Here is a 26,821-nt window from a genome sequence, read left to right on the forward strand (position 1 = left end):
CGAAGATTGATCATCACCCATCTACTTGGGAACAACAAAAAGTTCTCCAGATTTTTCCATCTTTATGTTGGGCAGTTTGGCTTTATTCTAGGATTGTCAAAGGCCATATCTACAATTTGGTGTAGAGAGTGAAGTACACCTATATCAATGTGCGTTGAGAAGTCCATTACCTTCATTCTGTGATAGGTAATATTGTTGTTAGCCGGTGAAAAGCATCGTTGGTTAATAACAGAAGACACTGTGAGAAGTATGAAATTAATCAGATAAAATTTAATACTGATTCTTTAGACTTGTAGTTAGTATGATTCTACGTGGCGTGCTGTAAAGCAGAGTAGGTGCGGCTGCGTGAGGAAAAAATAAATAAAAAAAAAAAACCGTATCACTCCTAGCTGCACCTCGAGTCACTGTTCTAAAGTGACGTAACTTAGTGCGTGAAATAATAACTCAGAGCAATCTGCTACGCTACAGCATACTGAATAAAAACAAGGATAATAAAAAGCAATGTAGGTCGAACAAATTTATTGAAAGGTAAAGTTGCAAATATACAAATTTTTGAAAGCATCTACATGTGTTAATTTATGGACGAGTTTCATCTCCGACGGCAAAGCTTTTCGGATGTTGAGAAGGAATGTGAGGTCGAGAGACAGAAATTAGCTCTGTCGGTGTAGAACTTTAATGTTAATAATCTGCTACCGAATTTGGCGATTGTGTTTGAGGCGCAACAGGAACCACACACTACTGACTCCCTTACTTCAGTTTCCCGCCTCGGCATTACGTGCAACGTTTCAGTTTTTGCTCGTTGCTGTAGAGCATGTGTTAATATTTTTACAGATTTGGCCAAACTTATGAAAAATAGATCAGCATCATCCTCTCTTTTCTTCTACAAGCAATGCCCTCATAATTTCACTTCGCTCAGATTCCCTCTTTTCTAGAATGTCTGCATTTTTTTTTCTATTGTTCGATGTTTTTCCTCTGTGTGTTGTGGTATCACATGAAGACGAAATCGGCATTGTTATTGGCGTCGTTGTAGATGTTTCCGTCGGCGAGTTTAGTGTCGGCGTTGAGATTTGCATCAGTAAAATTCGCTCACCACCTGGCACAGGTGAATCTGCTCCCTTCTCTTGTGACAGATTGAGATTGCTGAAGTTATTGAAAGGAAAGCATATACAACAAATGTATAGCAGAATAGTACAGCGAAAAACCAGCCGTAGTTGCACATTTCATTTTTTTTTTTCACTGGATGACTAGTTTCGGGCCGGTACGCATTTTCAGGTCATCGTAACAGTCAAACTGGTATTTCAGAAAATGCAAAACCGTGTCAAAAATGTGCAAACGAACAGTTACAGCGTAGTAACTAACTGTTCGTTTGCACATTTTTGGCACGCTTTTTACATTTTCGAAAATGTTACGATTATTTGAAAATGGGTTCCCGCACGAGACTAGTCATCGAGTGAATAAAAGCTGTGAAATTTGCAACTTCCGCTGGTGTTTCGCTGAACTGCTTAACAGAAGTTGCTGACCTACAGTTATTCCAGCAAGCTGGAAGTTAGTCATCCAAAATAGTTTTAGGTTTTATTTCCTTTGACAAATGGTTACATACCTACGATGTTCTTCATGTGTTCTTAGATATGATAACTTTGCCTCCAGGGCCCATTTTTTGCCTTTTTTCGTTGTAGTAGCTGCTAAGCCGAAGTTCTTGCTTTTTGATGTCACAGTTTTCTTTATGTTTCTCCACTGTTTCTTGCAATGATCAAATGCAAACAAATTTATAATACGCAACTGGCCATTAAAATTGCTACACCAAGAAGAATTGCAGATGATAAACGGGTATTCATTGGACACATATATTACACTAGAACTGACTTGTGATTACATTTGCCGGCCTTGTCGCCGTGCGGTTCTAGGCGCTTCAGTCTGGAACCGCGCGACCGCTACGGTCGCAGGTTCGAATCCTGCCTCGGGCATGCATGTGTGTGATGTCCTTAGGTTAGTTAGGTTTAAGTAGTTCTAAGTTCTAGGGGACTGATGACCACAGATGTTTAGTGCTCAGAGCCATTTGAACCATTTTTTTGATTACATTTTCACGCAATTTGGGTGCATAGATCCTGAGAAATCAGTATCCAGAAGAACCACCTCTGGCCGTAATAACGGCCTTGATACGCCTGGGCATTGAGTCAAACAGAGTTTGGATGGCGTGTACCGGTACAGCTGCCCATGCAGCTTCAAAATCGATACCACAGTTCATCAAGAGTAGTGACTGGCGTATTGTGACGAGCCAGTTGCTCGGCCACCATTGACCGGACGTTTTCAATTGGTGAAAGATCTGGAGAATGTGCTGGCCAGGGCAGCAGTCGAACATTTTCTGTATCCAGAAAGGCCCGTACAGGACCTGCAACATGCGGTCGTGCACTATCCTGCTGAAATGTAGGGTTTCCCAGTGATCGAATGAAGGGTAGAGCCGCGGGTCGTAACACACCTGAAATGTAGCGTCCACTGTTCAAAGTGCCGTCAATGAGAACAAGACGTGACCAAGACGTGTAACCAATGGCACCCCATACCATCACGCCGGGTGATACGCCAGTATGGCGATCACGAATACACGCTTCCAATGTGCATTCACCGCGATGTCGCCAAACACGGATGTGACCATCATGATGCTGTAAATAGAACCTGGATTCATCCGAAAAAAATGACGTTTTGCCATTAGTGCACCCAGGTTCGTCGTTGAGTACACCATCGCAGGCGCTCCTGTCTGCGATGCAGCGTCGAGGGTAACCGCAGCCATGGTCTCCGAGCTGATAGTCTATGCTGCTGCAAACGTCGTCGAACTGTTCTGCAAACGTCCCCATCTGTTGACTCAGAGATCGAGACGTGGCTGCACGATCCGTTACAGCCATGCGGATAAGATGCCTGTGATCTCGACTGCTAGTGATACGAGGCGGTTGGGATCCAGCACGGCGTTCAGTATTACCCTCCTGAACCCATCGATTCCATATCCTGCTACCAGTCATTGGATCTCGACCAACGCGAGCAGCAATGTCGCGGTACGATAAACCGTAATCGCGATAGGCTACAATTCGACCTTAATCAAAGTCGGAAACGTGATGGTACGCATTTCTCCTCCTTACACGAGGCTGCATAGAAACCCACTGTATGTTGTGTATGAGAAATCGGTTGGAAACTTTCCTGATGTCAGCACGTTGTAGGTGTCGCCACCGGTGCCAACCTTGTGTGAATGCTCTGAAAAGCTAATCATTTGGATATCACAGCATCTTCTTCGTGTTGGTTAAATTTCTCGTCTGTAGCACGTCATCTTCGTGGTGTAACAGTTTTAATGGCCAGTAGTGTAACTAAACGAACATTAAGTGCTAATTTGAAATGTAATAACCGGTGGAATAATGATTTGCTAGTTTTTATTTCCAGTTATGTGAGAGCAGGTGAATCCTTCCATTCGCTACAATTTCAGTTTCGATTATGTGCAAGTTATATTAATAAAATCGTAAATGAGACGTTAGCGGCACTCGAGAAGATGTTCGTGTCATTAATGCTACCACCACTGACTCGAGACGACTCGAAACGAAAAGCAAAAGAACATGAGTTGAAATGGGATTTCACCAACTATTAACGATCCATAATATATTTGAATTTTATGCCCAAAACTTTCCTCCTCTCTTTTTCATAATTAAAAGGGTTTTCCTCAATAGTGCTTCTGGCTGTTGTCGATGCAGATTGTAAATTGATTTATATTGGCATGGGGTCCAATGGAAAAGGTGGTGAGGGAGGAATTTTGGAACTTTCTGCTGTGGGAAGGATGCTCCAGAGTGGAGCGCTCGCCGCCCAGTGGAGGCACGGTGTGGTGTGACGTCACCTCACGAGCCTCCAGCTGACGGCGCTTTTCGCTCGCATCGAAACGCGCGGGCACTGTACTCGCGAGCAGGAGCGATCAGTGACAACTCTGACGGTGTATTTAATTACGGGCTGTGCCGTGCTCGCAGATCTTCTGAAAAATGCGTTTGTCTTATTAGCACAAGCCTTTCCGCATTTTCTACAACCCTGTAAACTTAGTCCCCAAAACTGTTGACGATGCTGTAACAGAGTCCTGGTGCGCACACAACATACAGTGGGTACCTATGCAGTAGAAACTGGTTATTCTCTCCGTGGCCTAGATCCTTCGCAACAGTCACTCACAGACAATTAGATCAACTTGGCAAGAGCTCGTCTGTGTTACGCAGTAAGAGATACCTTTGCAGGCAAAATCAACAAGTTAATAGAACCGACCGACATTAATTGAAGTGCTATTATTTTCTTCCAAGTGTTACTGTTAGGCCGTGCTGTTCTGGCGCTGCAATCTGGAACCGCGAGACCGCTACGGTCGCAGGTTCGAATCCTGCCTCGGGCATGGATGTGTGTGATGTCCTTAGGTTAGTTAGGTTTAAGTAGTTCTAAGTTCTAGGGGACTGATGACCTCAGCAGTTGAGTCCCATAGTGCTCAGAGCCATTTGAACAATTTTTTTTGTTACTGTTACTGATCGAAGCTACAAATTAAATGTAGCGAATGGTTTAACATTGTCTTTTTATTATTATTATTTCCAACTCTGTACACGAACTGCACAACATTACATAATGCAGTAATTGAATTATTAAAACTTTGTTCTTTATGTAGTGACTTTTTGTCAACATATTTTACACTGAAAATTGTACAACTAATTATTAAATTAAATATTGTTATTTAGATAACGAAGAACAACTTACTCGGTTTTCCAACTCTATCGGCAATCTCGGCCCCTACATTTTTCTCGACCCTATATTTTTCTCGACCCTTTGATGCTTGTAGGACGCGTTTGACGGCTGCCACAGTGGCGGATGATCTGCCACTTCCTCGACAAGGTTTTCATAATCTGCGTCAGAAAACGGAGGAGGCGTCACGCGTGTGGCCTTCCACAGCAGAAATCGCGAGCGACCGACGACTGCAGCCAGGCTTCCACAGTAGGAACTATTCGAGACGAACGATCGTCGTGAACGACCGTGTCGGCAGACGCTCGAACGAACACAGCACTATTCAGAACAATAGCATTCTACGATTGATTATCGTTCCACGATCATTGTTGAACTCTAATCACGACAGTTACAACGAGGAGAACGTACCTTAAGGAAGAAGAATCATTTACTGACCGTGGGCAAGTCAATCTTTGCAACACATTGCAATCGTCAGTTTAACATCCAATACGATTCGTAAAAGTGGATAAAAACAACGCTCTCGTTATATCGGCGTTTGTGAGTGTTTTTCGAGACCCGCATGGTGGTCCACGCTTTACTGACAGCAATCAAATGACATCCGAGCATATCGAGTTCCTCAGATGTGCTACCGCCGCAGTTACTGGGGCACACGCTGCCGGATATACAGCAATGGAATAAGTATTCATACACCAGAGCGTGGAAAAGTAAACGGCCTTTATTGACAACACGAAACCAAAAATACTAATTGGATATACACTATATACATTGGCGAGTCGCCAATGCAGCTATGCTGGTATATAGAACGAGAATAAACAAGCCTTTACAAAACAAAATACTAAAACGTCTGCCAACTTCTCTACTCCGCTGGGAATTAAGTATCCATACACCAACAGAAAATGACACTTCTGACAAAGCCAGAACATGTTTAATACTTCGTATACATACCCTTCCGATGTGTTACTTCTCGCAACCTCCGTGGCGTGGAATGGACAAATTTTCTTGTAGTTTCCGACATGATGCCTTCCCATTCTCGAAGGAGAGCCTCTTTCAAAGAGACCTTACTACGGATGTCGTGTTTTCTCACTCGTGTTTCCAGCTCACTCCACAAGTGTTCGATGGGATTCAGGTGCGGAGTCTGAGCTGGTGTTTTAAGAGGGTGGGGAGTGTTGTTTCGCAACAACAGCCGGACAATTTGCGCCGTATGTTTGGGATCATTGTCCTGTTGGAAGTAATAATTTCTAGGAAGACCCAAGGCGTCAACACTCTGTTGTAAGTTCTGTTTGAGAATGTTTATATACACAAATCTGCCCATGGTACCTTCCACAAACACTAACTTTCCGACTCTGGAGGCTGGCATACAGCCCATCACTCCACCACCTCCGTGCTTCACTGTGGGTTAAATGTTGTTTCGGTCGAGGTCTGTATTCGGTCTTCTCCAGACGAAGATCCTACTATAATTGTGCACGATATTAAATTTGCTTTCATTACTAAGCAATGCAGTATTTCAGAAGTCTTCTGTCTTGGATAAATGCTGTTTCACGAATTCCATTCGCCACTTCCTGTTCTTTTGCTGATATAGGGCTTTCGTCTCGGGACCCTGGCTCTGATGCCCGAACGATTGAGAATGGTACGTACTGCCCTTGGAATGATGTCCTTTCGGAAGTAGTCACGTACATATGCGGATAGTGCCGACGCTGTCGTTTTCGGATTTTTCTTGATAATTCTTAGTAGAATTCTGGTCTCTTTTGTTGTAAGCTTCTGTGGACGACCGTGTCGTCCACTTTTTATTACTTCATGTCTGTCTTTATTTCGCTTAATGATAGATTGCACAGTCGCTCGGCTTCGTCTTATGACGTTCGCAATTTCGGCATTCGATTTGTGTTGAAGATATTGGGCGACAACGATGTTTCGTTCGTCAGTGGTCGTCTCCTATCCCTTGCGGCCCATTCTGCTGTTCCACGGTACCCACGTCCGACGTGCTGTTGCTTCACGGCCGCCACACGACTACACAAGTGTGGCATGCACTCCGGGGCTGCGTCAGCCGTTTGTTTGGTTGAAAGTAGTCCGCTGTATGAATTCATTTTGCCTTGTCGTAGACCGTGCGGATTGTAACATATTTTATTTTCCCAGTATAGATTCATGGCATACGAGAAGCTTCATTGCCAAGAACATGGTTGTCTGACGCTACATCATCGTACTTATTCGTATCGGCGCTGTGGGTGATTGACTATCCCAACACACCGTCGTAGTTTGTCACCACCTACTGTATGAATATTTATTTCCATGACTGTAAGGCAGTTAGTGTTTTATCAACGTGACTGACGTCACTCCCGTTCCGCACGTGTTACGCCAGAGCCTCTGGAGAGAACACTTGGAGGGCACTGGAACGGTCGTCCAGGAAACGCGAAATGGTCTGCTCACTCGCCAAACTTAACACTACTATGTCTTCATCCGCGGCGAAAATTAAAACAAGTGTTCCATTAGGAAACACCGATGACTCACAAAGACACGAAATGCCTTGTAACACGGGCCTGTGCAGCCACTAACTCCACATGTAACTCAACGTGCAGTACCGTTTCTCGAAAATCATTTAAGAGAAATGGTCGAGATCAACGTTTTGAGCACTTTGTATGACAGCCGTGATAATAAACACACGACCGTACGTGGGTTACGGGTTTGCTTACATTTGGTGTAATAGGGCATACATTTGTGGATTCTGTTCCCCTGACTGTGGTTTGCGGGTACTTATTCTGGTGAGTCAAAGATTTTTTAAAATACGATTATATGCTTTTTAACAGCTTCCGAAAGCGCTTGAAGAGGCGAGTACAGTGATATAATGACTATTAATTTTGAAGCTGAAACTTCGCAAAATAATCCAAGAAATATTCTAAAACTGAAAGGGAAATCGGCCGGAATCGGCTATTGCGTTTAAACACCCTCGTCCTAGACAGCGTGGTTGTGTAAGCGTTTCGACTGTATACTCGCCTGCACTGCTGGACCAGCAGGAACTGTGTCGTCTGTCGGCAGGTCACTTCCGCTTTAAGTCTCCTCGCACGCAGGTATGCTATGTGATGAAAAGTGTCCGGACACCTGGCTGAAAGTGACTTACAAGTACGAGGCGCCCTCCATCGGTAATCCTGGAATTCAGTATGGTGTTGGTCCACCCTAAGCCTTGATGACAGCTTCCACTCTCGCAGGCATACATTCAATCAGGTGCTGGAAGGTTTCTTCGGGAGTGGCAGCCCATTCTTCGCGGGGTGCTGCACTGAGGAGAGGTATCGATGCGTGGTCGGTGAGGCCTGGCACGAAGTTGGCGTTCCAAAACATCCCAAAGGTGTTCTGTTTTATTCAGGTAAAGACTCTGTGCAGGCCAGTCCGTTACAGGGATGTTGTCGTGTAATCACTCCGCCACAGGCCGTGCATTATGAACAGATGCTCGACCGTGTTGAAAGTTGCAATCGGCATCCACGAATTGCTCTTCAACAGTGGGAAGCAAGAAGGTGCTTAAAACATCAATGTAGGCCTGTGCTGTAATAGTGCCACGCAAAACAACAAGGCGTGCAAGCCCCCTCCATGAAAAACACCACCGCCTCACAATTTTACTGTTGGCACTACACACGCTGGCAGATGACGTTCACCGGGCATTCAGCATACTCACCCCCTGCCATCGGATCGCCACATTGTGTACCGTGATTCGTCATTCCACACAACGTTTTTTCACTGTTCAATCGTCCTATGTTTCCGCTCCTTACACCAATCGAGGCGGCGTTTGGCATTTACCGGCGTGATGTGTGGCTTATGAGCAGCCGCTCGACCATGAAATCCAAGTTTTCTCACCTCCCGCCTCAATGTCATAGTACTTGCAATGGATCCTCATGTAGTTTGGAATTCGTGTGTGATGATCTGTATAGCTGTCTGCCTATTTACACATTACGGCCCTCTTCAAGTCGGCGGTCTCTGTCAGTCAAGAGACGAGGTCGGCCTATACGCTTTTGTGCTGTACGTATCCCTTCACGTTTCAACTTCACTGCCACATCGGAAACAATGGACCTAGGTATGTTTAGGAGTGTGAAAATTTCGCGTACAGACGTATGACACAAGTGACACCCAATCACCTGACCACATTTCATGTCCGTGAGTTCCACGGAGCGCCCCATTCTGCTCTCACATGATGTCTAGACTACAGAGGTCGCTGATATGGAGTACCTGTCTGTAGGTGGCAGCACAATGCACCTAATGTGAAAAACATATGTTTTTGGGGGTGTCTGGATACTTTTGATCCCATAAAGTATCTACGCCAATGAGGAGAAATTGGACGTGCTATTACGGCGATTGTCAATGAAATGCTATCGAAACGGTAGGGACGTCAATCACGATCGGCGCCGCCCGTCGCGCAAGGGACTCGCTCGACTTATGAGGCCACCAATGAGAAAGTGGTTCAAATGGCTCTGAGCCCTTTGGGACTTAACTTCTGAGGTCATCAGTCCCCTAGAACCTAACTTAACATCTGAGGTCATCAGTCCCCTAGAACCTAACTAACCTAAGGACACCACACACATCCATGCCCGAGGCAGGATTTGAACCTGCGACCGCAGCGGTCGCGCGGTTCCAGACTGAAGCGCCTAGAACAGCTCGGCCACCTCGGCCGGTGCCACCAGTGCGAACAGGCCGATCCAGCGTCGAACAGAGGACGGGGGCGAAGACTGCAAGCGACTGAGCTCACGAAGAAGCCGTTCCGACTGCGGCGGTTACTCAGTCCGCAGCGTGTCGTGCCGAGGAATGCGGAATCAGCCAGACGAGTGTCATTCGTATCTCGCATCGATATAAATTACACCCTCGTCATCTGTCACTGCATCGGGCGCCCAGAGGACGTGATTTCGAACGTCGTACAGAATTCTGTCGATTTGCTCTGCAGCGCCTGGGACGCGACACTGCGATTTTCCGACGTGTGGCCTTTACCGACGACGCAACGTTTACGGATGACAGTAATAAAAATTTACGTAACGTGCGCTACTGACCAGATGAAAATCCACGCTGGCTTCGTCACGCAAAGCACCGACGACCGAGGAGCGTAAACGTTTGGTGCAGCACCATAGGAAACTCCATTGTGAGTTCTTCTGTCATCGCAGGGGTGTTAAATGGAAAGACGTAAGCACCCTTTCTTACGAACATGCCATCTGCTCTTTTGGAAGACGGACCACCGGATAAGAGGCACAGTACGTGGTTCCGACACAACGGCTGCCCAGCTCAGCTCGGTCTCCCCGTGGTGCACCGCAAATACGGGTGAGATGTCTCCTGACCGTCGGACAGGACGCAGTGCTACAGTACAGCGGCCGGCCACGTGCCGCCATTTGACTTCTCTCCATTACTCATTTCTAAGGGCAGCACTGAAAGGTGCAGCCTGCGACGAAGCCCCAGTCACACCAGACGGTGTGCGCCGTCGCATCCCCCAGGAACGCAACGACGGAACATCCAGTCTAGTGTTACCTGTTCATCTTTCCCTCGAACGGCGGTTGCAAGCGTGCAGTCGATGGTAAGCCATTTGAACACGTAGTTAAGTAAAGTGCAAAACTACGTTTCGTTAAGAAAAGTATTAATTTTGTGGCGGGCATGTCGTCAGTCATTGTGAATAAAATGTTTTAAAAGTGTATTTCGATTGATTGCAATTTCACGTAGTATCAGTACACACATTTGTTCAACAACAGACGTTTTGCCTTCAAGAACCACTCAGGCGTCAGCCTCGAACGACGGGTCAGGCATTCTTATTATTATTACTATTATTGCGAAAAGGCCATCCGGCGATCACATTCCAGTTTCAATTCTTCGTTCTTTCTTCTCTTTTTTTCTCCCAGTATGCCTTCATCTGCTCACTATGCTTCTTCTTTCTGTCTTCAGGTCGTTTCCAATCAATCTTTTTAGCTACCCTACCTCAGAATCCTTTCATTTTCATTACATTTTCCCTAAAGGCTTTTATATCTTCCACTTTCATATCGTTCCTTTCTAGAACTCCAGCGCCATGTAGTTTGCCAACTGTGTCTTTCGTTGTGTGAGGAACATCTTTAATCCTCTTGCTGCCTCGCAAATTTGGTTTGATGCCTGCTCAATGGAGAATTTTGCCCACTGGTTCAGTGACACCTTGAAGATATGGTAATCGAGCAATGTTTTGTGCTTCCTTTTGCTATCCCCTATAGCCTTCGTACTTTGTCACTATAGTTTTATGTAGTACATTCATTCCATAACCGTTGGCACAAAAAATGGACTGGAGGTTTTCTAGTTCACCCTTCAGATGTTCCTCATCGCTGATCCAGAGAGAAGTTTTGGTTTCTTCTGTATAGGGTGATACTGGGAGGAGGCATGCAGGTGCCTGTGAGTACAGGTTGGCTTTTATTTTATCTATGGCCCAGTTATCCATCAGGCTTTCTGTAAACTTCCACATCGGGGACAGGCAGCACCCGAGTATTTTTTATCTCCATAGTAAATTGGATACTTAGTGCTGATGGTTGAGGTACTGTTGAAAATTTCGTAGCTCTTCCTCTCCATGTGGCCAGATAATAAAATTACTTTGTATATATCCGTGCCATTATATATCCGGGTGTTGTGGTGGGGACTGGAATGCTGTTTCATCAAATTCTTCCATAAAGATGTCTAGTGCAATAGGCAAAAGAGGTTATTCCATTGCTACTCCATCTCTCTGTTCATAAAATTTCCCTTTCCGCCTGAAAAAGGTGGTCGTTAAACACAGTGGAGCACTAGATCGCAGATCTCGGGCGTCATGCGTCCCTCTTCATGGTGTCGTGTATAGGTACAATCATGAATAAAGACTTGACGTTGAAGCTAACAATAATTTCTGTGGCCGAGATACAGTTTTGTTTTAAAAGTTTCACCGAATGGGTGTAGTCCTTAATGTACTATTTTGTTTAGCTCACCAAATGTCGAAGCTTTTGTGCGAGTTCCTTCCCTAGTGAATTAATGGTAGTCACAATCGGTTGTAAAGGAGAAGCCTCTTTGTGGACCTTGTGTGCCTCAAAATTTATTGGTGCCTGTGGAACTTGTGGGATGAGTCTTCTGGCCGTGTCAAAATTTGTTGTAATATTGTAGTGTCTGTGTCAATTTGTTTGTCTTGTACATGGACCTCTGTGAAGCTTTTGTATATGGATTCACTCAGAAGATCCCACATTCATTTTTTATAATGTTGTGTGTCCAACATAATTGTCGCATTTGCCTTGTTTGCTCGTGTTCTTACTAAATGAAAGCTGTCACCAGCTTGGGTGGTAGGATACATGAAGTAGCAGCAAGCTATTCTGCATGAAGCTGAATCACTTCCTTCTTAATCCTGTAACCCAGAAATGAAATTTTCTTCTTTCCATCTTCGGATTTACTGATGTTAATTTCATACCTACTCTATACATAGCTCTCAATACTTCATTGTGGATCTTACAATGTTTGAAGCATTCTGCACTCACTACGATGCAATCTACATAGACTGTTATTTCATCGGTTAATATCGCACCTAGCACCTTGTCAACAGCTCTGATGAACACACACAGACAAGTACAGAGCAAATGGCATCACACAGTATCCTAAACACTTACCTTGATGTAAGAATTATGTGCATGGCCTAGACTCCTTGGCCAAAGTGATATTCAAATAGCCACTAGTCATATCAAAAGATGTGAGAAATGTACATCAGTGGAACTATTGCAAAATTTCATTTACGTTAGCCAGTCTGTCAATCTGTCATACATTTAACATACTTGCTCTCAGCACCAACCTGACACCACCGATATTCTTCATTGAACTACATGAGGTTTATTATACCTGTTTGTTGCCATTCAATTATCCCCCTTGAGAGCATCTACTGAGTGTTTTTTCTCACCATTTGTTTTTTTTCTGTTTTTTTGTGTAACTTGCGTTATATGAGGCTGCTTGGGGTAACGGTTCATGATCCCTCAAATTTATTTTGCACTCAAAATCCTTTACCAAACCTGGCCCGCCTGAAAATGCCTTACAGTTGCTGAGGAGAATACCTTTTCTTTCCTCTGTTTGACTATTTTTAAAACTTTCATTGAAATTATTGTGGGCTTGTGACTACATTGTCAATAAATATAGGACCACAGATGGTTCGGTCCTCATTGCAAGCAACTATCTTCCGGGTGGTTTCTTTACTGCTGAGTGAGAAACCTCTGTTTTCAATATACCAGCAGGCTTGGCTGTTGTGTAATTCTGATAGGCTGTTTAGCATGAAGGGGAGGGAAGTTGGAAATCGTTATTGGTGTTTCTATTATTTCTTTTCATGGTGAAAACCCGACATTTTGTTTGATGTTTGCATTACTCGTTGTGATTTGTGGAAATTGGCAAATGGGAAACCAGGCGACAACTATGAGGTGGTGTCTTTTCCGTGACTTTTAGTACTGGCTGAAGCATGCCAGTATGACATAACGTAACGTGACCTAACATACAGCCACTGCAGTCTCCCGTGTGCCTCTGTGAGTGGCTTCAAGTTATCTGTTGTCCTGTAGTGCTGTTATTGTTGGCAACCAAGACGTGTGAAGTCGGTGCCCATCTTCTCTGTTGGTACTGGCCAGTGGCCTGTCTATTTCTATTGCCTCCCTCTTCCTCCTCCAGAACGTAAGAGCTGTTTCCACAACATGCTTGCTTTACCAAAATCGACTGTTTGCCGCGCTTATCCAGGTGTGCTCTCATACTCGGATATGTGATTCTTGTTCAGACACCTGTGTGCTGATAGATCGCCCGTCTCACATACATACACCAATCCACATTTGCAAATGATTTCGTGATCTCGAACAGCATGTAGTTTGTCAACTGTGTCTTTCGTTGTGTGAGGAACATCTTTAATCCTCTAGCTGCCTCGCAAATTTGGTTTGATACGTGCTCAATGGAGAATTTTGCCCACTGGTTCAGTGACATCTTGAAGATATGGTAATTGAGCAATGTTTTGCGCTTCCTTTTGCTATCCTCTATAGCCTTCATACTTTGTCACTATAGTTGTATGTAGTACATTCATTCCATAACAGTTGGCGCAAAAAATGGACTGGAGGTTTTGTAGTTCACCCTTTAGATGTTCCTCATCACTGATCCTGAGAGCAGTTTTGGTTTCTTCTGTATAGGGCGATACTGGGAGGAGGCATGCAGGTGCCTGTGAGTACAGGTTGGCTTTTATTTTATCTATGGCCCAGTTATCCATCAGGCTTTCTGTAAACTTCCACATCGAGGACAGGCAGCACTCGTTCTTTTCCATCTCCATAGTAAATTGGATACTTAGTGCTGGTGGTTGAGGTGCTGTTGGAAATTTCGTAGCTCTTCCTCTCTATGTGGCCAGATAATGAAATTACTTTGTATATATCCGTGACATTAATCTGGGTGTAATGGTGGGGACTGGAATGCTGTTTCTTCCCATTCTTCCATAAAGATGTCTACTGCAATAGGCAAAAGAGGTTATCCCATTGCTACTCCACCTCTCTGTTCATAAAATATCCCTTTCCGCCTGAAAAATGTTGTTGTTAAACACAGTGGAGCACTAGACCGCAGATATCGTTTGCCATGCATTCGTGTTCATTGTGTCGTGTATAGGTTCAATCATGAATAAAGACTTGACTTTGAAGCTAACAATAATTTCTGTGGCCGAGATACAGTTTTGTTTTAAAAGTTTCACCGAATGGGTATAGTCCTTAATGTACTATTTTTTAGCTCAGCAGATGTCGGAGCTTTGGTGCGAGCTCCTTCCCTAGGCAATTCGTTGGTGAATTAATGGTACTCACAATCGGTTGTAAAGGAAAGGCCTCTTTGTGGACCTTGTGTGGCTCAAAATTTATTGGTGCCTGTTGAACTTGTGGGATCAGTCTTCTGGCCGTGTGAAAATTCGTTGTAGTTTTGTAGTGTTTGTGTCAATTTGTTTGTCTTGTACGTGAATCTCGGTGAAGCTTTCGTAAATGGATTCACTCAGGAGATCCCCCATTCTTTTTTATAATGTTGTGTGTCCAAAATAATGGCCACATTTCCCTTGTTTGCTCGTGTTCTTACTAAATGAAAGCTGTATTCCAGCTTTGGTGGTGGGATACATGCAGTAGCAGCAAGCTATTCTGCATGAGGCTGTGTGCCTTCCCTCTTAATCCTGTAACCCAGAAATGAAATTTTCTTCTTTGCATCTTCAGATTTACTGATGTTAATTTCATACCTCCTCTATACATAGATCTCAATACTTCATTGTGGATTTTACAGTGTTTGATGCATTCTGCACCCACTACAAGGTAATCTACATAGACCGTTATTTCATCGGTTAATATCCCACCTAGCACCTTGTCGACAGCGCTGATATACAACACAGACAAGTACAGAGCAAATGCCATCACACAGTATACTAAACACTTACCTTGATGTAAGAATTCTGTGCATGGCTTAGATTCCTTGGCCAAAGTGATATTCCAATAGCCACTAGTCACATCAAAAGATGTGAGAAATGTACATCAGTGGAACTATTGCAAAATTTCATCTACGTTAGCTAGTCTGTCACTCTCTCTTACTTCAATTTCATTTAACTTACTTGCTTTCAGCACCAACCTGCCACCACCACTATTCTTCATTGAAGTATATGTGGTTTATTATACTTCTGGTTGACCATTCAATTATCTCCCTTGAGACCATGTATTGAATGTTTTTTCTCACCACTTGTTTTTCTTTTCTTTTTTTTTTTTTTTTGTAGCTGGAGTGATATGGGGCTGCTTGCAAAGCAGTTCATGATCATTCAAATTTATTTTGCACTCAAAATCCTTTACCAAACCTGGCCTGGCTGAAAAGGCCTTACAGTTGCTCAGGAGAATACCTTTTCGTTCCTCCATTTGACTATTTAAAAACTTTCATTAAATTTTTGTGGGCTTATGACTACATTGTCAATAAACATAAGACCACTGATGGTTCGGTCCTCATTGCAAGCGACCATCTTCCGGGTGATTTGATTACTGCTGAGTGAGAAACCTCTGTTTTCAATATACCAGCAGGCTTGGCTGTTGTGTAATTCTGATAGGCTGTTTAGTATGAAGGGGAGGGATGTTGGAAATCGTTATTGGTGTTTCTATTATTTCTTTTCATTGGTGAAAACCTGTCATTTTGTATGATGTTTGCATTACTCGTTGTGATTTGTGGAAATTGGCAAATGGGAAACCAGGCGATAACTATGAGGTGGTGTCTTTTCCCTGAATTTTAGTACTGGCTGAAGCGTGCCAGTATGACATAACGTAACGTGACCTAACCTACAGCCACTGCAGTCTCCTGTGTGCCTCTGTGTGTGGCTTCAAGTTATCTGTTGTCCTGTAGTGCTGTTATTGTTGGCAACCAAGACATGTGAAGTCGGTGCCCATCTTCTCTGTTGGTACTGGCCAACATTCTTGATTTACCAAAATCAACTGTTTGCCGCACTGATCCTGATGTGCTCACATACTCGGATATGTGATTCTTGTCCAGACACCTGTGTGACGCCCATCTCACATACATACACCAATCCACATTTGCACCTGATTTCGTGAACTCCAGAAGCATGTAGTTTGTCAACTGTGTCTTTCGTTGTTTGAGGAAGATCTTTAATCCTCTTGCTGCCTCGCAAATTTGGTTTGATGCCTGCTCAATGGAGAATTTTGCCCACTGGTTCAGTGACACCTTAAAGGTGTGGTAATTGAGCAATGTTTTGTGCTTCCTTTTGCTATCCTCTATAGCCTTCATACTTTGTCACTATAGTTGTATGTAGTACATTCATTCCATAACAGTTGGCGCAAAAAATGGACTGGAGGTTTTGTAGTTCACCCTTTAGATGTTCCTCATCACTGATCCTGAGAGCAGTTTTGGTTTCTTCTGTATAGGGCGATACTGGGAGGAGGCATGCAGGTGCCTGTGAGTACAGGTTGGCTTTTATTTTATCTATGGCCCAGTTATCCATCAGGCTTTCTGTAAACTTCCACATCAAGGACAGGCAGCACCCGATTCTTTTCCATCTCCATAGTAAATTGGATACTTATAGTCCGTGACACGAGTGATTGGTACAGACAGTTCCGGCGGCCGACGGCGTTGTTGCCGAACGTGGCTCACAGCACGCGGCGCGCTGTTTGCTACACGCATTCTCTAGCAGCAGAAATAAAAGCGAGACAAAATACTAGTCGTATTGGTACGCGTGAATTTATTTAAAGGTGATGCTTGAAATATATTAACTCGAAAACTGATAAAAGCTATTTAGTACAAGTATCTAAGATGCTGAAACATAATAAAGTTATTTGTTAAACTTCACAACTGAAATGAAAACTGAAAAAGGTGGTCGTAAACACAGTGGAGCACTAGATCGCAGATATCGTTTGCCATGCATTCGTGTTCATTGTGTCGTGTATAGGTTCAATCATGAATAAAGACTTGACTTTGAAGCTAACAACAATTTCTGTGGCCGAGATACAGTTTTGTTTTAAAAGTTTCACCGAATGGGTATAGTCCTTAATGTACTATTTTTTAGCTCAGCAAATGTCGGAGCTTTGGTGCGAGCTCCTTCCCTAGGCAATTCGTTGGTGAATTAATGGTACTCACAATCGGTTGTAAAGGAAAGGCCTCTTTGTGGACCTTGTGTGGCTCAAAATTTATTGGTGCCTGTGGAACTTGTGGGATAAGTCTTCTGGCCGTGTCAAAATTCGTTGTAATTTTGTAGTGTTTGTGTCAATTTGTTTGTCTTGTACGTGGATCTCGGAGAAAGCTTTTGTAAATTCACTCAGAAGATCCCCCATTCATTTTTTATAATGTTGTGTGTCCAACATGATGGTCGCAATTGCCTTGTCTGCTCGTGTTCTTACTAAATGAAAGCTATACTCCAGCTTGGGTGGTGGGATACATGCAGTTTTAAATACTGAAGTATATACGCTGACTTTTCCCCAAGTGGGTAATGCTGCTGCAGTCAAAAAATGTATCGTATCCTGGGAGTCAAGTATCACTCTTCCGATAGGTCAGTAGTAATTTACTGTAATCCTCACACCCACACATTGGCGACTTAACACGGAATTTTCGTCGCTATTTAATACTAATGTATACAACATGCTGACCTCTCAGCACGTGGGTAATGACGACGCGGTCAAAGTATGTATCTTCTCCTGGAAGTACTGCATTTTCCTACTTATGCACGCGTGGAAGTTCACTGTAACCCTCACACCCTAACATTATCTTATAAATGTTTTAATAATATCGCTAAAGATATTAATGATACTTGCTGACCTCTCCCCAAGTGAGTAATATGGCGGCAGTGAAATTATGTATCTTCTACCGAAAGTCCAGTATCTTTCTTAAGATGCACCAGTGGTAGTTTAGTGTAACCCTCACAAAGACTAATTAACAGCGAAATTGCGTCGCTATTAAATACTAATCGATACATTCTGACTTCTCCCCAAGTGAGTAATGCAGCTGCAGTCAAAAAATGTATCTTCAGCTAGGAGTCAAGTACCTTTGTTCCAATGCACTAGTGGCAGTTTACTTTAAGACACACACCCTCATATAGACGAATTGACACAGAAATTGCGTCGCTATAAAATACTGGTGGATAGATGCTGACTGCTAACCAAGTGAGTAATGCTGCTGCGGTGAAAGTATGTATATTCTCCTGGGAGTCATGTATCTTTCTTCTGATACACCAGTTGTAGTTTACTGCAACCCTCACACACAGACATATTAAGACAGAAATTTCGGCGATATGAAATACTGATCGATACACGTTGAGTACCCCCCAAGAGAGTAATGTAGCTGTGCTCAGAATCTGCATCTTCACCTGGTAGTCAAGTATCAAGTGAGTTATGCGGCTGCAGTGAAGGTATGTATATTCTCCTAGGAGCCAAGTATCCTTTTTCTGCCCGCATCTCGTGGTCGTGCGGTAGCGTTCTCGCTTCCCACGCCCGGGTTCCCGGGTTTGATTACCGGCGGGGTCAGGGATTTTCTCTGCCTCGTGATGGCTGGGTGTTGTGTGCTGTCCTTAGGTTAGTTAGGTTTAAGTAGTTCTAAGTTCTAGGGGACTGATGTCCATAGATGTTAAGTCCCATAGTGCTCAGAGCCATTTGAACCATTCCTTTTTCTGGTGCACCAGTGGTATTTTACTACAACACCTACACCCTCACATTGACGAATTAATTCTGAAGCTGTGTCGCTATTAAATACCAATGGATGCATGCTGACTTATCCCAAAGTAAGTGATGTGGCTCCGGTCAAAGTATGTGTCTGCTCCTGGGTGTCAAGCATCTTTCATCCAGTGTACCGTTGGTAGTTAACTGCAACCCTCACACTGTCACATTGAGGAATTAACATAGAATGTACATTGCTATTAAATACTAAAGGATACATGTTGATTTATCCCAACCTGAATTACTTGGTTGCCGTCAAATTATGTATCTTCTCCTTTGAGTCAAGTATGTTTCTTTTGATGCACCAGAGGTAGTTTACATCAACACTTACACCCTGACATTTAAGAATAGGCAAAGAAATTGCGTCGTTATTAAGTACTAATGATACATGCTCAAAATCCCCCAAGTGAGTAATGCAGCTTGGGCTAAAGTAGGTATCGTCTCCTGGGAGTCATGTATCTCTCTTCTGATGCTGCAGTGGTTGTCTACTGTATCCATCACACCCTCACGTTGACCAAATAACGAAGAAATCGCGTCGCTACTAAATGTTAATGGATACATGCTCACATCTCCCCAAGTGAGTTATGCGGGTGCGGTCAAAGTGTGTATCTACTCCTGGAGGTCAAGTGTCTTTTTTGTGACGCACCAGTGTTGCTTACTGTAACCCTCACATTGACGAATTAATACTGAAATTGCGTCGCTATTAAGTACTAATGCATACATGCTGACTTCTCCCCAAGTGTGTAAAGCAGCTGCAGTCAAAGTATGTATATTCTCTTTGTAGTCATGTATCTTTCTTCCGAAGTAGGTATTGCGGCTATGGTCAAAGTATGTATCTTCTCCTTGGACTCAATTCCTTCCCATGCACCAGTAGTAGGTTACAGTAACCCTCACACTCTCACACTGACGCTTTAACACAGAATGTGCGTTGCTGTTGGATACATGCTGACTTAACCGCAAGTGATTAACGCGGCTGTGGGCTTAGACTGTATGTCCTCCTATGAGTTAACAGTGAAATAGAGTCGCTATTAATATTATTGGATACGTGCTGACTTCTCGCCAAGTGGGTAACACGGCTGTGGTCAAATTATATATCTTGTTGTGGGAGAGAAGTGTGCATTTTTCGATGCACCAGTGGTCGCTTGCTGTAAGCATCACACCCTCACATTGGCGAAATAACACTGCAATTGCGTCGCTATTAAATACTAATGGATTCACACTGTCTTCACGCCAAGTGAGTAATGTATGTATCTCCTCCTGGGAGTAAACTATCTTCTTGCGATGCCCCAGTGTTACTGAATTGTAACCGTCGCACGGACACATTGATGAATTATCACAGAAAAAGCGTCGCCATTAAATACTAATTGACACATGGTTACTTCTCCCCAGGTGAGAAATGCGGGTGTGTTCAAAGTATGTATCTTCTCCTCGGAGCCTAGTATCTTTCTTCGATGCACCAGTGGTAGTTTAACCCTGCCCGTCTCACATTGACGAATTACCAACTATATTCGTCGCTATAAAAACTATTGGATACATGTTGATTTCTCCCCAAGTGAGTAACATGGCTGGAGTCAATGTATGTATCTCGTCCTGGGAGGCAAGTGTGCATTTATCGATGCACCAGTGTCGGTTGCTATAACCTGTAACGCCCCAAAAGACCACCTTAAAGTCAATAAATAAAGAACATGAAGTAGGGAAAGTTATCTTGGCAGTTACAATATCTTTGCCGATGAGCTAGCATGAACGAGTTTTATCAACAACTACATTGTACACCATGGAGCATATTTGTATGCGCGAGAGGAAGAAGAAACTTCGTATTTCAGCATTGGGCAAATATCCATGTGACAAATATGAAATTAATATCTCAAAAGTTAAGTCCAAAGTAATGTCATCAGAGATAACTTTTATGTGGAAGAGAGTTGTAAGCGCAACGAAGGAATTCAATGCGCCTGCAATGACCTTCCACAGAAGAAGTCGCTTGCTAGAACTCATCCAGTGCAGATGTACGAGAGCAGTTCTGATCTTATTTATTGTGATTGCGAATTGTGACGAGATTGTTTTCGAGTTTAGAAGTGTTTGTTGCGTGACGGGATTCACGGCTGAAGAAACTCATTTTATGAACTGAGACAGTAACAGATAGACTCATTTAACCGTGCACTACGAATTAATTGAAACCTAATAACGGAATTAGCGAACATTGGGCTTGACTTAAGGAGGAGTGAACATTCTATGAAAGAATGCACGCAATTAGTCTTGAATAGGACCCAAGTACACGACATCATGAATATAAAACAATTAAGGTTGACTGATGAGATGTGGTAATTGCCAAGAATCTATAACTCAATCGGACTGACTTAACTAATCTATTCCGTGTGCGTGTGGTGAGGGAGTTATAAGTATTTAGTGACAAAATAACAATAAACTGTTCGTTACCAGTTAAAGGCCCGGTGTGAACTACATCATTAAATAGTTAGATAAATGACTAAATCAAAGACTACTCATGAAAGACTATTTCATTGAAGTCCAAATATTCACGTCATTAGTTGCGAAGTGAACTTTAAAATATTTTCGTATTTCGACGCAATCATACAAAGACTGAATCAAAGAGTATCTCTCGATCTCGCTGTATACCAGCACAACAATTCCAAAAAAAAAAAATTGTTCAAATGCCTCTGAGCACTATGGGACTAAACATCTGAGGTCATCAATCCCCTAGATCTTAGAACTACTTACACCTAACTAACCTAAGCACATCCCGAGTCAGGATTCGAACCTGCGACCGCAGCAGTCACGTGGTTCCGGAGTGAAGCGCCTAGAACCGCACGGCCACCCCGGCCGGCCAACAATTCCATAGCAACGAGACAACAGCGCAAGGAAAAACTGTTAACTAAAATATTTCCTCGCAAATATTTGCAGTCAACTGTCTTTCTTCCGATGCACCATTGGTCGTTTACTGTAACCATCACACACCCACTCTGACGAATTAATGCAGAAATTGCGTCGCTATTAAAAACTAATGCATACATGCCGACTTCTCCCCAAGTGTGTAATGCAGCTGCAGTCAAAGTATGTGGTTTCTCTCGTTAGGCATGTATCTTTCATCCGATGCACCAGCGGTAGTTTCCTGCAACCCTCGCGTTGCAGAATTAACACAGAAATTGCGTAGCTATTAGATAAAAATGGATGCGTGCCGACTTCTCCCCAAATGAGTAATGCGACTGCGGTCAGATTATGTATCCTCTCCATGGAGTGAGGTATCTTTCTTCCGATGCACCAGTGGTAGACTACTGTAACACTCACACCCTCACCTTGACCAATTAATACAGAAATTTCGTCGCTATTAAATACTAATGATACATGCTCACTTATTCCCAAGTTTGTAATGCTGCTGCTGTCAAAGTCTGTATCTTCTCTTACGAGTCAAGTTTCTACATACATAGTGCGCAATCAACCATACGGTGCGTGGCGGAGGGTTCCTCGCACCACAACTTCCATCTTCTCACCCTTTTCCACTCCCAAACAGAACGAGGGAAAAATGACTGCCTATATGCCTCTGTACGAGCCCTAATCTCTTATATCTTATCTTTGTGGTCTTTCTGCGAAATATATGCTGGCCACAGTAGAATTGCACTGCAGTCAGCCTCAAATGGTGCTTCTCTAAATTTTCTCAGTAGCGATTCACAAAAAGAACTCCTCCTTTCCTCAATCTTTCTTCAGATGCACCTGTGGTAGTTTACTGTAACCCTCACATAGACGAATTCACACATAAATTGTGTTGCTATTATATACTACTGGATACATGATTACTGCTCCCCATATGAGTAATGTGGCTGAGGACAAAGTGTGTATCTTCTCCTGGGAGTCATATATCTTTCTTCGGATGTGCCAGTGGAAGTTTACTGTAACCCTGATACCCTCAGATTGACGAATTGACGCTGATATTTCGTCGCTAATAAATAATAATGGACACATGCTGATTTCTCCAAAAGTGAGTATTGCGGCTGTGGTCAAATTATGTATCTTCTCTGGGAGTCAAATATCTTTCTTCCAATGAACCAGTGATGGTTTACAGGAAACCTCGCATTGACGAATTAACACAAAATTTTGCGTCGTTATTAAATACTGAAGTATATACGCTGACTTTTCCCCAAGTGGGTAATGCTGCTGCAGTCAAAAAATGTATCGTATCCTGGGAGTCAAGTATCACTCTTCCGATAGGTCAGTAGTAATTTACTGTAATCCTCACACCCACACATTGGCGACTTAACACGGAATTTTCGTCGCTATTTAATACTAATGTATACAACATGCTGACCTCTCAGCAAGTGGGTAATGACGATGCGGTCACAGTATGTATCTTCTCCTGGAAGTACTGTATCTTCCTACCTATGCGCGCGTGGAAGTTCACTGTAACCCTCAGACCCTAACATTATCTTGTAAACGTTTTAACAATATCGCTAAAGATATTAATGATACATGCTGACCTCTCCCCAAGTGAGTAATATGGCGGCTGTGAAATTGTGTATCTTCTACCGGAAGTCCAGTATCTTTCTTATGATGCACCAGTGGTAGTTTAGTGTAACCCTCACAAAGACAAATTAACAGCGAAATTGCGTCGCTATTAAATACTAATCGATACATTCTGACTTCTCCCCAAGTGAGTAACGCAGCTGCAGTCAAAAAATGTATCTTCAGCTAGGAGTCAAGTACCTTTGTTCCAATGCACTAGTGGCAGTTTACTTTAAGACACACACCCTCATATAGACGAATTGACACAGAAATTGCGTCGCTATAAAATACTGGTGGATAGATGCTGACTGCTAACCAAGTGAGTAATGCTGCTGCGGTGAAAGTATGTATATTCTCCTGGGAGTCATGTATCTTTCTTCTGATGCACCAGTTGTAGTTTACTGCAATCCTCACACACTGACATATTAAGACAGAAATTTCGGCGATATGAAATACTGATCGATACACGTTGAGTACCCCCCAAGAGAGTAATGTGGCTGTGCTCAGAATCTGGATCTTCACCTGGTAGTCAAGTATCAAGTGAGTTATGCGGCTGCAGTGAAGGTATGTATATTCTCCTAGGAGCCAAGTATCATTAAATCATTAAATAGTTAGATACTCATGAAAGACTATTTCATTGAAGTCCAAATATTCGCCTCATTAGTTGCGAAGTGAACTTTAAAATATTTTCGTATTACGACGCAATCATACAAAGACTGAATCAAAGAGTATCTCTCGATCTCGCTACATACCAGAACAACAATTCCAAAAAAAAGAAATAGTTCAAATGGCTCTGAGCACTATGGGACTTAACATCTGAGGTCATCAATACTCTAGAACTTAGAACTACTAACACCTAACTAACCTAAGCACATCACACACATCCATGCCCGAGGCAGGATTCGAACCTGCGGTTGCAGCAGTCATGCGGCTCCGGACTGAAGCGCCTAGAACCGCACGGCCACTCCGGCCGGCCAACAATTCCGTCGCAACGAGACAACAGCACAAGGAAAAACTGTTAACAAAAATATTTCTTCGCAATTAGTGGTGCGTGCTATGCGAACGAGAGAAGAATTAATAACTACTGCAAATCCGGGCAATTAACAGTACAATATTAATAATAAAAAGCATCAGTTATACGAGTTTTCATAAGTGGAAACCCTGCGGACTTGTAATTGAGATACAACGACTACGCGAGGAACGCCATGTCGTAAGTTTTTCAGGTTTTTCTCCCGTTAGTCTGCGGGGACTGATGTTATATTGCATCGTGTCTCTGCTCTGCCGCGAGAGCTGTGGCAGTAGCAGCTCTACGGCGTCGACTACATCGGTACGCGGTTGGAGTCAGGGGGCACGGGACAAACCCTAACACCCTCACATTGGCGAAATAACATTGAAATTGCATCGCCATTAAATACTAATCGATACAGACAGATTTCTCCACAAGTGAGTAATGGGGCTGCGTTCAAAGCATGTATCTTCTCCTGGCAGTCAACTGTCTTTTTTCCGATGCACCATTGGTCGTTTACTGTAACCATCACACACCCACACTGACGAATTAATGCAGAAATTGCGTCGCTATTAAAAACTAATGCAGACATGCCGACTTCTCCCCAAGTGTGTAATGCAGCTGTAGTCAAAGTATGTGGTTTCTCTCGTTAGGCATGTATCTTTCTTCCGATGCACCAGTGGTAGACTACTGTAACACTCGCACCCTCACCTTGACCAATTAATACAGAAATTTCGTCGCTATTAAATACTAATCGATACATTCTGACTTCTCCCCACGTGAGTAATGCAGCTGCAGTCAAAAAATGTATCTTCAGCTAGGAGTCAAGTACCTTTGTTCCAATGCACTAGTGGCAGTTTACTTTAAGACACACACCCTCATATAGACGAATTGACACAGAAATTGCGTCGCTATAAAATACTGGTGGATAGATGCTGACTGCTAACCAAGTGAGTAATGCTGCTGCGGTGAAAGTATGTATATTCTCCTGGGAGTCATGTATCTTTCTTCTGATGCACCAGTTGTAGTTTACTGCAACCCTCACACACTGACATATTAAGACAGAAATTTCAGCGATACGAAATACTGATCGATACACGTTGAGTACCCCCCAAGAGAGTAATGTGGCTGTGCTCAGAATCTGCATCTTCACCTGGTAGTCAAGTATCAAGTGAGTTATGCGGCTGCAGTGAAGGTATGTATATTCTCCTAGGAGCCAAGTATCCTTTTTCTGATGCACCAGTGGTATTTTACTACAACACTTACACCCTCACATTGACGAATTAATTCTGAAGCTGGGTCGCTATTAAATACCAATGGATGCATGCTGACTTATCCCAAAGTAAGTGATGTGGCTCCGGTCAAAGTATGTGTCTGCTCCTGGGTGTCAAGCATCTTTCATCCAGTGTACCGTTGGTAGTTAACTGCAACCCTCACACTGTCACATTGAGGAATTAACATAGAATGTACATTGCTATTAAATACTAAAGGATACATGTTGATTTATCCCAACCTGAATTACTTGGTTGCCGTCAAATTATGTATCTTCTCCTTTGAGTCAAGTATGTTTCTTCTGATGCACCAGAGGTAGATTACATCAACACTTACACCCTGACATTTAAGAATAGGCAAAGAAATTGCGTCGTTATTAAGTACTAATGATACATGCTCAATTTCCCCCAAGTGAGTAATGCAGCTTGGGCTAAAGTAGGTATCGTCTCCTGGGAGTCATGTATCTCTCTTCTGATGCTGCAGTGGTTGTCTACTGTATCCATCACACCCTCACGTTGACCAAATAACGAAGAAATCGCGTCGCTACTAAATGTTAATGGATACATGCTCACATCTCCCCAAGTGAGTTATGCGGGTGCGGTCAAAGTGTGTATCTACTCCTGGAGGTCAAGTGTCTTTTTTGTGACGCACCAGTGTTGCTTACTGTAACCCTCACATTGACGAATTAATACTGAAATTGCGTCGCTATTAAGTACTAATGCATACATGCTGACTTCTCCCCAAGTGTGTAAAGCAGCTGCAGTCAAAGTATGTATATTCTCTTTGTAGTCATGTATCTTTCTTCCGAAGTAGGTATTGCGGCTATGGTCAAAGTATGTATCTTCTCCTTGGACTCAATTCCTTCCCATGCACCAGTAGTAGGTTACAGTAACCCTCACACTCTCACTCTGGCGCTTTAACACAGAATGTGCGTTGCTGTTGGATACATGCTGACTTAACCGCAAGTGATTAACGCGACTGTGGGCTTAGACTGTATGTCCTCCTGGGAGTTAACAGTGAAATAGAGTCGCTATTAATATTATTGGATACGTGATGACTTCTCGCCAAGTGGGTAACACGGCTGTGGTCAAATTATATATCTCGTCGTGGGAGAGAAGTGTGCATTTTTCGATGCACCAGTGGTGGTTTG

This window comes from Schistocerca americana, chromosome 4 (assembly GCF_021461395.2).
Source record: "Schistocerca americana isolate TAMUIC-IGC-003095 chromosome 4, iqSchAmer2.1, whole genome shotgun sequence".
NCBI classification, from domain to species: Eukaryota; Metazoa; Arthropoda; class Insecta; order Orthoptera; family Acrididae; genus Schistocerca; species Schistocerca americana.